At 40.7% G+C, this 16,376-nt stretch overlaps 1 pseudogene across 1 annotated transcript in view; it reads right to left on the reverse strand.

Annotated features, from left to right (window-relative positions):
- Positions 1–2,954: 2,954 nt before the first annotated feature.
- Positions 2,955–16,376, reverse strand: part of LOC311170993 (chondroitin sulfate proteoglycan 4-like) — a 46,373-nt pseudogene continuing 32,951 nt past the window's right edge. The window contains exons 8-11 of the transcript in view: positions 15,319–15,487; positions 5,952–6,150; positions 5,048–5,325; positions 2,955–4,733 (exon numbers count right to left, since the gene is read on the reverse strand). The product of the transcript in view is annotated as a chondroitin sulfate proteoglycan 4-like (transcript). The remainder of the gene's footprint in view (positions 4,734–5,047; positions 5,326–5,951; positions 6,151–15,318; positions 15,488–16,376) is intronic.

The following is a 16,376-nucleotide window of genomic DNA, read 5'->3' on the forward strand; positions in this document are numbered from 1 at the left end:
AGTGGCTGGCTTAGAATAGACCTAGAAACAATTCTGAATTGCACAGTATAGTGATCTAGCCAACCTTGAGCTAAAACTCCTACTTCCTAAAGGGATTAAATGCAAAACACTTGAAAAGGTCTATATATAATCCAAACATCCAGGAGGCAGGAGAGAATCGTTTCTGGAGGAATAGAGACTTTTCCTTCAGCAAGAGATGTCCATAGCATCAGATCCTAGAATCTAAGCTATGGGTATCTGCCTCTGGGCCCATCTGTGTTATGCCTCCCTTGTTCAGTAGACTTGAAATCTGTTCACACAAAGAGCAGTTAAAATTGGATTAGGAGAGAAAAGCAACCCAGAAGGACAGAAAAGGGAGAGGTGACAAAAAGAATTTTATCTACATAGAACACACATCGGAAGCCTCAGACTTTTGGAGAATCCTTGACCTCATCTTTACTTTTGTGAATACCCTACCACAATTTTTCTCCTGATGTATCCCACCTGTAAATACAAGAATGTCTATTCCCCAGACAAGGAATATGAAGAAATGAGTCCACCCAGTAGTTTATTTTGGTTTTTAATATATCATCTTTAAAAAATGTTCATGTTTACCATTAGCCAATCAGTTTCCAACATACTGTGGAATTTCTACCCTTTTGCTTCACATTTCCTTCTGTTTTTAGAATAATGTTTTTGCCTACATTTGCTAATGGGTTTATTAATCTTTTCATGGGTCTACAAGAAAATTGTTCATTGTGGCTTAAACCAGAGTTTCTTACTTGGCACTATTGACATTTTTCTTTCTTTCTTTTTTTTTTTTTTTTTTTAAGATTTATTTATACAAGCACTGGGTACAGTCAGAAGCGCGGGAGGGTGAGAGAATTCACCAGAGCCAGAATGGGGAACAGAACACGCAGACTGATGAAATACACTGCTAAGGGGAGCACCGGGCATGGCAGGAGACCTCTGTGTGCCATGTAAGACCCTCGCCGGTGGCCGGGGATCGAACCTGCGCTGCAGAGGCTGCAGGCAGCTTTGCAGTCCAGGGCTTAACTGCTGTGCCACCAGGGGAGGCCTATTATTGACATTTTTCCTTTTAGTTGGAGCTGTCATGGATGTTGTTGAATATTTGGCAACATCCTTTGTCTATAGTCACTGGATACCAGTAGCACCAGTTGAGAAACTCAAAAATATCTCCAGACATTGTCAAACATCCTGGGGCAGTGTGGGGTGCGGCAGAGGGGGCAGGCAGAAAGACTCTGCTGTGCATCCTAGTAACACTGACTGCTGGCTTTAAGAAAATCATTAAAATAATAAAAGGAGACTTGAAAGATCAAAAGCTGTTTCCCAAATAGTTCAATACTCGAAAAGTATGTTAATTGACCCTATTCATTGCCTATCTAATTGCCTGCCATTCCCCCATCCTTCCCTCATTATATGGTGGGCAGATCCATTGATCTCTGACCTGGCAGAATCCCCTCCCAGCCTCGGGAGAAATAGTCAATCAAGAGAATTCTTTTTCCCTTTGCCAGTGATTGGTCAAGGGATAAGGATCATGTTACTGGGATCTAGAAAATGAAACGTAAAAGGGGATAAATGTTTGGGAAAGGATTCCTCTTATAATATTAAAGAAGTAAGAATAACAAAAATGAGATCCTCTCTAAGACAAAAAAAATCTTTATGCTGTAACTCTGTGCCTGACTAGGATTTCTGCCTTTGAATGTGACTGTATTTTTGGAAGCTTCAACGTCATCTTACAGTCACAAGGAACTGAACAAAAGGGTGAAATGCCAACAACGTGAGGAACAAAAGAACAAAAGAGCTTCAGTCCTGGATGACTGAACTGCTGAACCATCATTGGAATGTCCACCTTCAGGTTGCTTGTCGGTTGAAATAATTCAACACTTTCATTGCTTAGCTAACCAAATGGTTGGTAAATTATAATCTGTGAGTTAATCTAGGAACTAAGAAATGTTTTCACATTTTTAAATTTTTTTTTTAAAAATCTGTGACAGAGCTCATATGTGACCCACAAAGCCTAAAGTATTTACTATGTGACCGCACACCAAAAAGTTTGCCAATCCACAACTTAAACCACTCAGAGTAGATGTCTTGTGATTTCCAACTCAAAGCATTCCTAACTAATACAAGTACTGAGATCTGCATTTTATAAATACAGATACTGAATCTTGAGTCTGCCAGTGGTAGGCTCAACTAGACAAGTCAAGTACATATTTGCCATTATTTCAAGTCATGTAAAGTAAGCCAAATTGAGTCTCACAAAAGCATTTAGCAAACTTTTCTATTCCTTAAGCCTTCATGTTATATTTGCACCATTGGCTTGATTTTACAAGTCAGAAAGACAAAGCCTCTTGATGAAACACATGTGTTCAGCAACTATCTTCAAAGGGGGGCAGACTGTCCCACTATCTGGAGCACCAGGGTATTTCCTGCATTAGGAAGTCGAACTCACAGACGCCAAGAAGGAAAAGACATTACATAAAAACACTAGAAACAAACTCACTGATTTGATAAATTACCTTTTCAACTTGCTGAAACAGTTCCTGTACTTCCTGCTGACTCACTCAGAGTAAATCCTCAATAAAAAGCATGCAAAGCCTTCTTCCTCCACTGACTGTGCTCCCAACCACTATTGCCAATTGGGCCAGCATGTTCTAAAGCACCCTGGCAAGGACTTTAAATTTAGACCAGATCTTATGCACACTGAGAGGGTCACGTCCAGAAGAGTACACGTAAAGCTCTTTTGAAGTGCCCATAAGATACATTTTGTACAAAAGTTTCACTAAACCTATTAATGTCGACCATGGGCAGCAATTGAGCATGGTCACCAGCAAAAGGCAGGCTTTTCTCAGTTGACCTCCATCAGTATTTTTTTGTATTTGTGTCCCAGTGCCTATCCCAGTACGCACATAGTAGGTGGTCAAAAAGGAACAATAGTCCTCAGTTTATACTCAGTACTGGTTATGCTTCAGCATTGGGTTGGTTTGTCAACAGAGTTTGGCCACGTAGGGATCCAGATTCATCCAGATCTTCCAAGGAGCAGGAGCACATTTTCCTACTGGTTCAGGGACTGGAGAGGCCACCTGCTCACACTGTGGGACCCTCAGAGTGTCGACTGGGGGACTGCCAGAGCTTTTCAGGAGAGGTGTCACTGTGACAGGAGGAATAGTTCTGCTCCTTTCTGGCCTGGGAGTTGTGGTTGTGGCTTCCAGGTCAGTCTGAGGCTTGATAAGAGGTTTTGCCTTTTCTGCCATCCAGCACAGCAGCCAAACACACAAAGCCATTGCAGTTACAGTCAGCAGGAAAACCAATGCGGCCAAGAGCAGGATAGCCGTCAGAGAATAGCTACTTTCCCTTGACTGGGTGGGTACCCCAGGACTGGCTTCAGTGACAGCTGGTGGCCAAATGATGCTGGTGGAAGAGGCCTTGCCAGCCATAGCAGCCTCTTCACCATTGTGGGGTCTCCAGGGATCCGCTTGCTGCTGTTGTGTCTGGGTCAGTTTCCCCAGAGTTTCTGTCTGTGCCATGAGTCCTGAGGAAACCATAGGCTTTTCTTGAGAGAGATTTGAGGTCACAGAATTATCTATAGTAACTAATAAAGAAACCTCAGGGGTACAAGTTTTCAAAAGTAAGAGATGAGGTGGCACTATCATGAAGGGGAGATGACCAATCGCTAGCTGTACGTGGTCTGCCCTGAGCAAGAAAGTGAAGGAGTCATTCTATATATCAGTGCACATCAGATGGGCATGTGGGTCAAGTATCACCAGCCCTTGGTAAATGTCTCTTTGAGTGAAAACAGTGGCTTCTTCCACTGCGGTGCTGTGGCCCACTCTTTGTACAAGTCTTCCATGGACAGGTGGTGCTGTCACTTCAAATTTGGGATCACTGTTAGTCCTACTGGCAAGCTCGGTAGCATCAAGGTGATTTCTTCTCAGCTGGTGAGCCACTTCATTGGCAACTGTCAGGTTTGACATAACCCGAAGTAAAGGCTGCACTCTGATGCTCAGGGTCTGTCCTGTAAGGTTGCTTTCTGATGTAAACACTGAGAACTGCAGCAGGTCCTCTGGGGCAGTGAGATTTGTCATGTGGTAAGAGAGTCTTTCTGAATCCAGATCCTCCTGTTCAAAGCTAACAGCTTCCTGATTTTCAATGAGCAGATGGCCATGTTGGGGGGGAGGCATGTTATTTTGTAAGTGATTTGGGGACTCCTTTCATTGGTCATTGCTGACAGGTGAGCATTGGTGGCAGGGACTGTTGTCTGGCCTTGAGTGAGAAATAGGTCAGTTAGGTTCAAGATGGAGATGGGCATGACATCCAGGTGGAAGAGCTTGTAGAGTGGGTGGTGTTGGCCATCAGTCACATTAAAGTAAAACACTCTAGAGGATGGGCTTCCATCATGTATGAACCACACCTGAGAGTTATCTATGTCAGCTTGAGTGAAATGATGAACAGGCATGTCCAGATGGTAAGCCAGGCGCAGAACGCCATTACTAGGATGGCTGATGACCATATATCTGATCTCCTCTGGAGGACTGTCTAGATCTTCCACTTTCAGGTTTTCAGGTCCCAGAGCCAATCTAGTGTCTTGCAGAACTTTCAACCGAAGCCCTTTGGTCTTTAATTTGGGAGCCTGGTCGTTAACAGGAGAGATGGTAATGTTAAATATTTCATCAAGAAAGTCTGTCTCGGGCCTCCCCGGTGGCGCAGCGGTTGAGCGCTGGGTTGCGAAGCTGCCCGCGGCCTCTGCGGCGCCGGTTCAATCCCCGGCTGCTCCCCGGCCACCGGAGGAGGGTCCCACATGGCGCCAGACCTCTCCTGCCTCCCGCTGCTCCCCTCAGCAGTGTACTTTGGTCCTTCTGCCTGCTCTGCTCCCTGCTCTGGCTCTGGTGAATTCTCTCACCCTCCCGCGCTTCTGACTGTACCCAGTGCATGTATAAACCAAAAAACAAACAAACAAATAATAAATAAATAAGACATGCCTCTAGAAAATTAAAAAAAAAAATTAAAAAAAAAAAGAAAGTCTGTCTCTGGCTTGGTGGCAGACTTGCTCTTGTGGTTGGGCCACACGACAAAGGTAAAATTATCAGTCAGTGATTCAGAGTCACCACGAAGTCATGTGATTCCAAATTTATTAATTATATACTGGGAGAAATTAGATTTTCCTTCGGTAATATTTCTCTCACCAACTACAATGGTTCCATGGTGAGGAAGAGATGTCACCTGGAATCAAACTTCATAAAAAGAACGCTGAGATTTGGGAAATTTCAATAAGAGGTTGGAAGCATCTAACTTAGATGGGTCAATTAGAACCTTGTCTCCCTCCTGTTAAAACATAAAGAAAATAGTGGCATTTCAATAGACTTTCAGATGACAGCTGCAAGGCCTTTTCCCTTCAAATTTGCCTGTCCCCATGGATTATTCAAAACACTGTAGATGTTTGTACTGAACTAGCATTCTATCCAAGGCATATGGAAAAAAATTTAAATAGGCACATTTACACTATTAAGACAATATTTCAGGCAAAGGAGTTTCAACATCTTTAGATTCACTTACAAAATATTAACTTCCTAATTTGCTTTACTAGTATTGGACTTTCTCGTGCCATGGAAGCAGGTGTAGCTTTCAATACCCCTTTCTTTTCAAGAATTTACCATTTGCCATTTTCATTTTCTGTCAACACTTTCCACTCATGGGCATGGTGAAGTCCCTATTTAGAGGCAGAAGTAAAATGTTTGAAAGCTAATTTGCTCTCCTCTCTCCACAATTGTTAAGGCATACGAGAGGAAGAGGCCCTGAGAGAGAGCACACACTAAGAAACAACACATCTTTAGAACTGTTTAAGCTTTATTTCACAGGTTGACATTATAGCATTAACAATTAAAAAGGGAAAGATTTATTTCCAAGTTATCCCTACTTTAATAAATAGAAATAGAGTAGTGACCCTATCATGGTGATTTTTTACCTGTATTTGCAAGCAGACAACTCTGCCGAGCAGGTTCATTTAATTTCATATGAAATGGTAATACGAAACTCCTCAGGGCCCAGAGCCGCAGGTAGAGAGGACAGTGTCAATGTGAAAGAGTCTTCTGCAGTCCAGCCTGTTGCCTCATGGTCCAAGTGCTGGTAAAATATCAGCCCTTCACTGACCTGGCCAGAGAGTAAGAAAAATCAACCCCGGGCTTCAGGAATAATATGAGAATTGACACTTACACTGACTGGAAGAGATACATGTTTCTTCATGCTGCAATGACTGTACATGTCTGCAAAGGCAGGAACATTGGAAATGTGGCAACTTATATGTTAAACTAGGTGACTGTATTACAATGTAACCTATTTATCAGAGAAAGGTAAACGTACTGATTTGGAGATGACTAATGCTTAATGTATTTGTATTAGCGAAAGTTTATAATGAACTTCCATTTATCTGTCAGATATCAACTATTCATAACCAATCTTGTTACAGAAATACTTCTACCCTTTTTTCCTGCCCAATAGATTGTGAAGCAAATCACAGACAGCATATCATTTCATCTGTAAATGCTTTAATAAGTATTGGGAATGACTTTTAAAACATTATCACAGGGCCTCCCCGATGGCTCAGCAGTTGAGCGCTGGGTTGCGAAGCTGCCCGCAGCCTCTGCAGTGCGTTCAATCCCCGGCTGCTCCCCGGTCACCGGAGGAGGGTCCCGCATGGCGCGCAGACCTCTCCTGCCACCCGCTGCTCCCCTCAGCAGTGTACTTCGGTCCTTCTGCCTGCTCTGCTCTCTGCTCTGGCTCTGGTGAATCCTCTCACCCTCCCACGCTTCTGACTGTACCCGGTGCTTGTATAAACAAAACAAACAAATAAATAAATAAAACATGCCTCTATAAAAAAAAAATCTTAAAAAAAAAAACATAATCACAATACTGTTATCACCTACATGTTATAAATAATTACTTAATATCAAATGTACAATTAATGTGCAAATACCTCTGATAATCTAGTATGGGACTTCTTTTTTACATAGCTTCTTTGAAGTCTACACATCACATCTGTTTGGTAATTCTTAGCATTGTCTCAAAACCGTAGGTTTGCTTCTCTAATTTTTTCTTACAATTTGATGAAGAAATTGATGTCCTATATAATGTTAGTTAAATCTAGAGGCTTAATAAGAATCAGGTTCAATTTTTTGGTAAGAGTATTTTCTGATTATATTGTTTATTTCCTCTTCATCTCATTGCAAGGCAAAATAGTGTTGTGTTGCTTCTATTTTGATTATGTTAAAATTGATACATGGATTCAAGGGTTGCCAGTTTGATCCATCTATTTAAAGTTCCCTAGCATCCTGTCACTTAACAACATTACAGAGTCATTGATACTAATTGCCTAAATACATTGTTTTTACAATGGCAAAACATGGATATTATTTAGTCTATCATTACTTCTTCATTCTTATCCAATTATTTTATAAAGCAATATTTGGTTACACTGATGTACATACATACAAGAAAGACAGAATAAGTACTTGATTGTTTTCCTTCACATACCAAATTTTAGAAAAATGAATCTCCTGACTCTAATCTCCAACATGAGCATTGGTTTTGTTTTGGAATCATTATAAACCCATGAATTTTGATGTATGATGTATTTCTTTCTATTGCAATTGTTACATTCATTGATATTTATTTTTCAAGATTTTTCTATGGTATTTTTCAAGATTTAATCTAAGTTCCTAATGCCTATTGCCTATCAATGTCCTTCCTATTCAACTGATGAAGTTCTCTCCAGTATTTTGTTATCCAGATACCCTGTGTGTAGTCCTTCCTCAAACAATAGTTATTGGGAGTTCTAAAACTATAATCACAGAAGAGGGAAGGCTGACCATAAAGTACTCAATCCTTCATTCCTACAAGTTACATCTTTTTTCTGACCTGTTCCCCATGATTGTGATATCTGAACTTACAGGTGGGTTTTGTCAAGATAAAATTTAAGTATCCGCATCAAAAAAGTTGGATAAATTATGGTATAATTTTCAGAGAAGTCTATTTCACCAGCCAGTTTTAGAAATGCTGTATTAACTAACAAGGTCGGTGATGTATTACTCCAGTTCACTGCTGGTTACAGTGGGTATATCTAGAATCAGACTCTAGTCTTGGGGTATAGTAAGTTTCTATGGAATAAAAACTCCCTGTTCCCAGAGTGGCCAAAAATTGTTGGTGAGTTTTTGTTGTGTATTCTTGTCAGGGATGGGGCAAAGAAACAGGAATTTGAAATGAGGCAAAGGAAATATCTCCTCTTAACATGTCCTCAAACTTAGAGAAGCAAGGTTACTTATGAGAAATTGGAGCTTCTCCAAATATAGCAAATTTTGGTACTAACTAGTGACTTCATTCCCCAGGAGTACCTGGGGAATAAATCAGTTTTGTTTAGTGGTTTTGCCATTTCTAGTTTCAGCTTAAGATTTATGGCAAAAGATCAGTCATATATGTATTTCTTTTTCTAGAAATAGGTGGATGGTTCCTAAAGGAGCCCCATGCTGCTTGAGAGACAAGACGGCATAATAAACAAAATGAGACTGGGTTTCTTAGTAGTAAAGCTAATGCAGTCTCTTTATCAGAAGGAAAGATTTTCTTGGAAGCTGGCCGATCTTATTTATCACTCCTCTGGAATAAGTGAAAATTAGCTTCCCTGAAAAATACTTCACAAGTTACTGAAATAATCCAAGGCTCTTCTGATGTTGACAGGATGGAGAGTGAATGCCCCAGGGAAAAAATGGTTCTCATAGACAGGAACATTTGAGATGAAGATTGGAAATCTTTGAGGGAAGTCACTGAGGAGGAGTCTTAAATATAGCTTTCTACTCAGGAGCCTAGTGCAGAAGAGATCTGTTACAGGCATTTCAAGAGTAAGAAATTGTGAATAACCAACTGCCCTATTTTACACAGAAGAGTGAGAGAATTTGATCAGACTCATCATGAGTGTCTGAGCTTTAGGAATGGAGAGCAAGTCACTGAAAATGCTGAGTTGATACAGAAGTGAAGGGAGTGAGGGGCCCTGTAGAATATCAACTTGCTAGTCATTTCTGAGAAAGATCTGAGGTAAGTAGACTCTTTGATGTTTAGAAGACAGCTATTGCCTTGCCGACTTTTAGAATCAGATTCTACAGGGCATGAGCGTACGTGTGTGTGTATTAGAAGAGGGAGAAAGAGGGCCTCCCCTGGTGGCACAGGAGGTTGAGTGCAGCGCTGTGAAGCTGTCCACAGCCTCTGCAGCACCAGTTCGATCCAAGCTGGCCATTGAGAATCCCACATGGGGCGGCAGACCTCTCCTGTCTCACCCGCTGCTCCCCTCAGCAGTGTATTTCGTGAGTCTGCCTGTTCTGTTCCCCACACTGTCTCTGGTGAATCCTCTCACCCTCCCGTGCATCTGGCCTGTACCCCGGTTCTTGTATAAATAAATAAATAAATAAATAAATAAATCTTTAAAAAAAAAAGAAAAGAAAAGAAGAGGGAGAAAGAGACCAAAACTTTAGAAGAAAAAATGTAGGATAAACCTGAGCATGAAGGATCTCATAGAGAGTTAGGTATTTTGTTACTTCAAATAGAAAGTAACCTTAGGAACAACCTCCAACAGTTATGCATATTTTCATTGTGTTAAATATAGATATATAAGCTACTTAGCCAAATACCTGGACTCTTGGATTAAGGAGAGGGCAGATTTTTATTTTCTATGGATTTAGATTAGCCCAGCTATTTTCTCTTTTACAGATGGAGTCTTTCTGGAAAGTCATTAGAAAGTCATTGGTGTAGAATTCTAACTAATAAATATAAAAGGAAAATAGAATGGGAAAAATCATCCGTTGGCAACCACCAAAGTAATAACATGCTTCAGGCAAGAATCTTAAAATGATTACTAAAACCAGTGCACTAAACTGTGGTGAGAAACAGGATGTCTGAATAGTTCCCAAGTATCTCCTCATAGGATACTTATTAATTGCAAAAGAGAAAATGGTATCTTCACAGTGGAGAAACCGGAAAGATGGTACCTGAGCAAACAAAGCAAACATACAAGCATGCAGGGCAAAGAGTGTCCAGGCTCATGGCACAATGCTCTGATAGTACCAATCATCTCTCGTGACATTCCTGCCCAAAACGCACAGCTTGAACCAAAAAAGGAAACATCAGGTTAAATCAAACTGAGGGCCTCTCTACAAATAACTGACCTGATCCCTTTAGAAAATGGCATAGTACCTAAAGTCAATTGATGGTGGAATGGCTCCAGGTTAGAGACTAAGGACACCTGACAACTAAATACTGCTTTATGTTGGGTTTTTTTTTTTTTTCTATTGCTATAGAAGACATTCACTGAAACAACTTTTGAAAATTGAATAAAGTCTATAGATGATATAATAGCATTGTATCAATGTTAATTTGATTTTGAAAATTATACAATGTTAATTTCATGATTTTTGAAAATCATTTAACAGAAAATCCCTGTTTTCAAGGTAAAAAAAGTAACATGTCAGAAACTGGTCCACAAAAGTTTCAGAAATGTGTGTGTGTGTGTGTGCAACTGAAACCTAGGTCCAAATAATTATCCTAGAGATTCTGGCTTATGTCTCTCCATGATTGGGTCACTCTCTGTATGAAATACTGAAACAAAAATCTTTGCAAGGTGCCTAGGACTATATCCATCTATAGCCCTAATTGGAGAGAAGTCCAAATCCACAGGTATAGAGGAGTAAAGATAGATTCTCATGGCCCTTATGCCATTTATTTAGAGTGTACAGACTTTAAATAAAGCACCCAAATGAACACACATAAAAGGTGCTTTGTTATGAAACAACAGATGGTAATATAAGACATCTTGCTTTTGTAATAAATATGTATAGAGGGTAAACTATCCCCCAAAGATATCAGGTCCTAATCTTTGGAATGTGTGAATGTTACCATTGATAGCAAAGACTTGGCAGATGTGATCAAGTCAAGGATTCTGAGATTGGAAGAGTATCCTGGATTATCCAGGTGGGTCCTAACTGCAGTCACTGCATCCTTACAAGAGGGAGGCAGAGAGAGGTTTGGCATAGAGAGGAGAGGAGAAGGCAATGTGACCATGGAGGTTGAGAAATGAATGATGCATCCACATGCCAAGGGATGCTGGCAGCTACCTGGATGTAGAAGAGGCAAGGAAGGATTCTGCCCTTACTCTGGAGGGAGTATAGCAGTCCTGCTGCCACCTCAGTTTCAACCCAGTGGGATGGGGTTCAGATTTCTGGTCTACAAAATTATAAGACGAAATTTCTGCTATTTCATGTCACCAAGTTTATAGCAATTTATTACAATGGTCATAGGAATTAACACAAGGAGAAAGGATAAACCACTCTCGCTGAAAAGGAAATTAGTTCTATTTGTTTTTTCAAGGAACAATTTCACAACAGTTCTAAGAGAAAGAAATATTTGTGGTTATCCAAAGCCATTGAACCAGAACCCAACCGCCAACTTCCAGTTTGAACAAGGAGTAGGTGATGCTAAGTGACTGCATAACACCATAATTTCTACACATGGAAAAATATGCTAGCACATCATTCAGTGACACATAATGACAAACTCAAACTTGCCTAAACAAACAAACAAACAAAAAAACAGTGGAAAATATCTAATGTGACAGCTAAGTTCAGTGACCTTTAGGCTCATCACTGAAGAGACCTCAAGAAAGTAGCAGTTGGGGTGCAGGAGGAGTTGTCACCACCACCAAAAAACTGACCCTTCTCTGCTCAGAAAATTAAAAGGTCAAAGTTGAACAGTCCCATGATACTTCCCATTAAGTTGTAACTAATAAACCAATTTCTATTCTGTGGGACATGTGTTCACAATTTCTTAAAATGTAATTGTTGTCTTGAGCAATAAACCCAGATTCTGGGAGAAGAGGTAATTAGACAAAATTCATTACCCCAAATCGACTGTATTATTTTCTAGATGTGGCCCTGGAGACCTGCCTCTGTGTTGCAGCAACAAGCAGAGAGTAAGATGGATGATCTTCCACCCACAGCAGCAAAATGGCAGAAATGCAATTACAAGCTTTGCAGAACAGAAAAAGGCCAGGCACCGTAAACCTCAAAACCAGAACACTTCACTTTTTAATGATTCTAAATTATCTCGACAAGCACTGGAATGAAAATCACTGTTAGCCTCTACTTGAAATAAATTAGTGCTTTATAGAAGTCAAGTCTGCTCAAACATGCTTTGAAATGAATGATGATTTTTCAAATTTGTAAAAAGCTTTTATTTCATTTCAAAATTGGATGTGTCACCTTTTCTGTGTATTTATATGTCTAACTTTTCAGGATATAAGGTTTTCAGTATAAGATTTGGTGGGTTAGCTTTTCCCATTTAGGCAGATGTAATATTATGGTGAAACTAGCCTGTTACTTGTTTATCTTGGTCAGTAGACAGGTTTGAGTTGAAAAAAACAGTGAATTTATTTGAGGATAAGAAAATATGTTGTGCTGTAACATAATAAATGCATTCCCCACAATTGTTTTGCTTAAGTATGATATGAAGCATTTGGAAAGTGTCTAAATTTTACTCATAAATCTTATCCATCCAGAGACACTGGTTAAAGTGGTCTTTTTTTTTTTTTATCCATCAAAAGCAAGGAAGGGTGTGAGTTTTATGTGCAAATGGTACAATGTTTTTTTGCCTCCCCCCTCCCCCTTTAAAGTAAAAGTGTGGAAAAGGATTCAACCATCATGTCTAAACATGTCCCCAGTTTGGACACTTAGCAGGTTATTGGTTGGACTTGACTCTTGAAACTACAAAAACTGGTGTAGGAATCCATATACAGCTGAAGTCAACCGATTACTTGAACTGGCCCAATAGTTCTGAACTCTTTACAACTGAAATTGTTTCCTGAGTATTTTCTCTTTCATCAACCACACTGAAGAGGACTAGTCAAATCACACGTGTGCTCAATAAATGTCTTTTTAAGTAATTTCAGAGAAAATGTTTTGATCAACTTCACTACCTCCAAAATCTATCCCCACCATTTCTTTACTTCCCCCAAAATGTTCTGGAACTGTTGGGTAGTGAATGTGAGGCCCTCATAAAATGCTGAGTGCTGACCAGAGTCCTATTTGACACAGACCATAAAACTTCACATTTAAGAAAAAAATCCACATTACATTTGTATGTGGAAAAGAAGACAGGATCTGAAAAGGGGATAGATAGCCAGGAAGGTAAATAATAAGCTTCTTCTCTTCCCAAGTCACAAATGAAAATATGCACTCTGAATACCTAAGCCAAGCACAATTGGAATGCCTTCAGAGGACAACCAACTGCACTGAATATACTGATGATGCCTTGCTCTATTTAATATAAATTTACTACTTTAATGTTTTCTAATTTTGTGTTCACAATAAGCATGTGTTGTTTTTATACTCAGTAGAATGCCTAGTAGGAGTAAGCATTTTGGTTCATACATCCTAGCATACTTTGCCTCTCCCCACCTTGTTCATGTTCTTCATTACTGTTGAAGTGGAAGGGAAAACAATGAAATTTATTCAGAGAAATTTAGAAATTGAACCAAACATATCCTACCAAAACACCTCTACTTGGCTACAGCGGCACTAGTTGATCTGTTGAGGAGTCCCTTCCACAGAACCCTCCTTGCTCTGACTCACTGGGATGTGATCTTTGGGATGCTCCTGGCCCCAGGCCTCCTTCTTCCTTCAGCCCAAGGATGTGGTGCTCCATGCAGGCACAAGACCCCTGGACACTTTCCTCAGCCCCCTCTTCTCATCATCACTCAGAGAAATGTATTCTAGGACAATAGGGATTCTCCCCCAAAGGGAAATGATAAGTGGGTTACAGGGTGAAGCCAATGTCATTCTCTAATGACCTCATTACCATTCATTAAATCACTGGAACACATCAGAGAAAACACAACAGCAATTGCCGTGTCCCAGAAAATTGCCTTCTCCTCTGAAACTAGACTGTCAGTTACTAGCATTTCCAAGAACAAAAGACTGTAACAGCAGCCTTCGTTACCATTTATTTAGTGTCTGCTACATGTGGGACAGTGTGCTAAGCATTTTGCATTCATTTTCTGTGTTAATCTATATACAAACTCCAAGAGGAGAGAAGTAGGTCAAAGCATAATCCAAGTTCAAATTCTGACTCTCCCATTATAAATGAGAAGTAAATGTATGTGCATGTAAGCCAATGAGGTCTCAGAGTTGTTTGTTACTACAGCATAACTGGTGGATACTAGCTACCATAACCTCTAAAGCCTATGTGCACTATATTGATATAAAATATCACATATTTGCAATGACAAGTCATGGACACTAATACTTGAAATAATCATCATTAATCTCCCCACAGAATAGAATTTTCATTCTTAACCTTTTTTTCCTCCTCCCGGGTACATCTGTGAACTAGAGAATTTACCCCTCCTCTTTGCAATGTCACAATTCAAACCTTCTTTAGCCTTATGACCTGTTCCCTTAAATGCATCCCACACAAGATGATTGCAAAGCAAAAGCCAATACCAATTCTGCCACATCACACCAGAGAGAAAAGGTTTGAAGATCAAAGGCAGACAAGTGTTTCATTCTTGCTATTTCCGCTAAACTTGACTTTGAATTTTTTTATTCCTTAGTCATGTAAAGCTACAGTCAAATCAACTATCAGATACACACACACACTATTTCAGAAAGGAAAGATGGTTATATGGCAAATGAGAACGAGTTATATTCTAGAAGGCCACCTGGAAATACATAATTTTAGAACATGAAATCATATATAAGCAAACATGCCTAGTCAGTCAGATTCCTGGGGTGTAAAAGGAAAAAAAATTAAAAGGTTTGTTGGCTTATTCATTTAAATAAAAAGGTAAGTAGGTTGTGGTGGTGGTCAAATACCAGTGACATTTAAAACAGATGACTCTGGGTAGAATTTAAATAAACACACACTCTACATACACACATTTAACTATAATATATAGTTAGTATAACTATATTATGAAGTATACACAGACACAGCCTGCAGGATTTACTCCTGCAACTCTGCTTTGGGTTTCACTTAAATTCATCTTTAGTGATAAAAGGACGCCTTTTACTTATTAGACACAAGAGTTTAAATTTGCAGTGTTTTCTGACAACTGTGCCTCGCCTTATGCTCACCACCAAGCGTCTGGTTTTGAAATCAGCACAGCTAAAATGAGTAATTGCCTGGGCAAAGGGGTACATCCGCTTGGCTTAACAGGATGGAGACAAGCAAGGGGCCTGCTCTGCAGCGCAGCTCGGCCCTGCCCAGCTCACCGACGTGGGGACTCACCAGACACTGGGTAAACACGGAAACATCCTCTGTGCTGTTGTCAGAGTTGACGCGCACCAGCCTCCCGAGCCTCGGGGCATTTACAACCATAAAAGTTATAGTTCTGTTTCCTGCCCTGTCCACGTCATTGGTCACAGCTCTCAGGTGGTGAGAAGGGGTTTCTTGGAACCTAAGTGAATATGAAAACATGCTGAGTATCAAGCACCTGCAGGCTGCTGGCTAATGATTGATCATCAGAGGGCCCTGGGAACTCTGGAAAACGCAGGGCTGCAGATGGTGGCACTGGCTAGCTCTAACTTAAAGTTGGACTGTGAGGGGCTTCTGAGCCCCCAAGCCATCTATTTATGAATGTGATTTGTTACTGGGAGGGGCAGGTTCCTCAATGCTAGAGATGGAGGAAAAACAGGTGAGATAATTTCCTCAGACAATGACTAAATGATTCCTAGAGAAACAACGTGTCTAAATGATTCCTAGAGAAACAAGGTGACACCCAGCTCCACGGCAGGTTTAGCAAAGAGAGAAGGGGAGCCAGCACACTCCCCTGGCAGGACAGAGCTGTCCTAACCTGATGGTGGCACAGGTCCTCAATGCAGTGTCCATTTATGGACACCCTCGGGGAGAGGTCAAACATGAGGACCCCCAGACATGCAGGCTGCGTGGACAATGTGGGGAGGGGAGGGTCACATGAACAGCGGGCGGTGGAGGGGGTGTTGAGGGAGAACCAGTAACAGAGGTTTGTGGGCTAATGTGACCTCACCGACAACCAAAGGCCAGAGGGGCTTGGAGACACGCAGGTTAGAGCAGCGCTTCTCCGGAGGAGGTCTGTGATGAAAGGTCAGTGCTCCCAGCCCCCCAGTCCATTATGGACCAATCACCTTATAAAATACAACAAAATGGTACAGCAATGTTAAATTACTCTAAAATTTCTAAACTCTTCCTCTCACTTTCTGTTTCTATCAGTTCTCAGAACAGAGGTCTGTGGACCACAATCTGAGGAGAAAAACCAGTGATGACACCCAGCAAAGTACTGTTCAACCCACAGGATCAGGTCAAGATTT

This window comes from Talpa europaea (genome assembly GCF_964194135.1).
Source record: "Talpa europaea genome assembly, chromosome: 5".
Lineage (NCBI taxonomy): Eukaryota > Metazoa > Chordata > Mammalia > Eulipotyphla > Talpidae > Talpa > Talpa europaea.